Source organism: Mastomys coucha, unplaced genomic scaffold (genome assembly GCF_008632895.1).
Source record: "Mastomys coucha isolate ucsf_1 unplaced genomic scaffold, UCSF_Mcou_1 pScaffold3, whole genome shotgun sequence".
Lineage (NCBI taxonomy): Eukaryota > Metazoa > Chordata > Mammalia > Rodentia > Muridae > Mastomys > Mastomys coucha.
Window position 1 is genome coordinate 49,302,682 of NW_022196909.1, and position 589 is coordinate 49,303,270.

General features: G+C 46.0%; 1 protein-coding gene across 1 annotated transcript in view; it reads right to left on the minus strand.

Annotated features, from left to right (window-relative positions):
• The window catches only part of LOC116074437 (butyrophilin subfamily 1 member A1-like), an 11,076-nt gene that overhangs the window by 1,458 nt on the left and 9,029 nt on the right, over window positions 1–589 (minus strand).

Consider the following 589-nt stretch of genomic DNA (forward strand, 5'->3'; position numbering starts at 1 on the left):
GCATGAATGGTACTCTACAGTACAGAGCCTGCAAGGTCCAGTGCTTGATCTTACAGACAACAAGCAAGCGAAAATCCAAGACCACTTGGTGCTCTTGCAGAAGACATGGCTTCAGGTCCCAGCACTCTCATGGATGCTCATGACCATCTGTAACTGCAGTTCTGGGACACTAACACACTCACGTGGACTCCAAGAGCACTAGGCACACACATGGCACAGAGACATACATTCAAGGAAAACACTGATTCCCAGAATAAATAAACAGACGGATAGATGGACAGACAGAAAGGCAGACAGACAGGTAGATCGTTTTTAAATGAGAGATAATGCTTATAAGCAATTCTAACTCGAATTGGGTTCCCCTAATCCAACCACCACAGGAAGTTGAGTGTGATTTCAAGTTGATCATCAGCAAGACCCAAAACATCCTGGAGGCACTGGTCTCCAGAACTAGAACTCATGGTTTAAACACCCAATCCCTGAGTACCTGTGGTCTCAGAAGAGGGAATCAACAGGTACCACAATGCCAAGAACAGACAAGGAGACAAAGGGTGTGTGTGTGTGTGTGTGTGTGTGTGTGTGTGTGTGT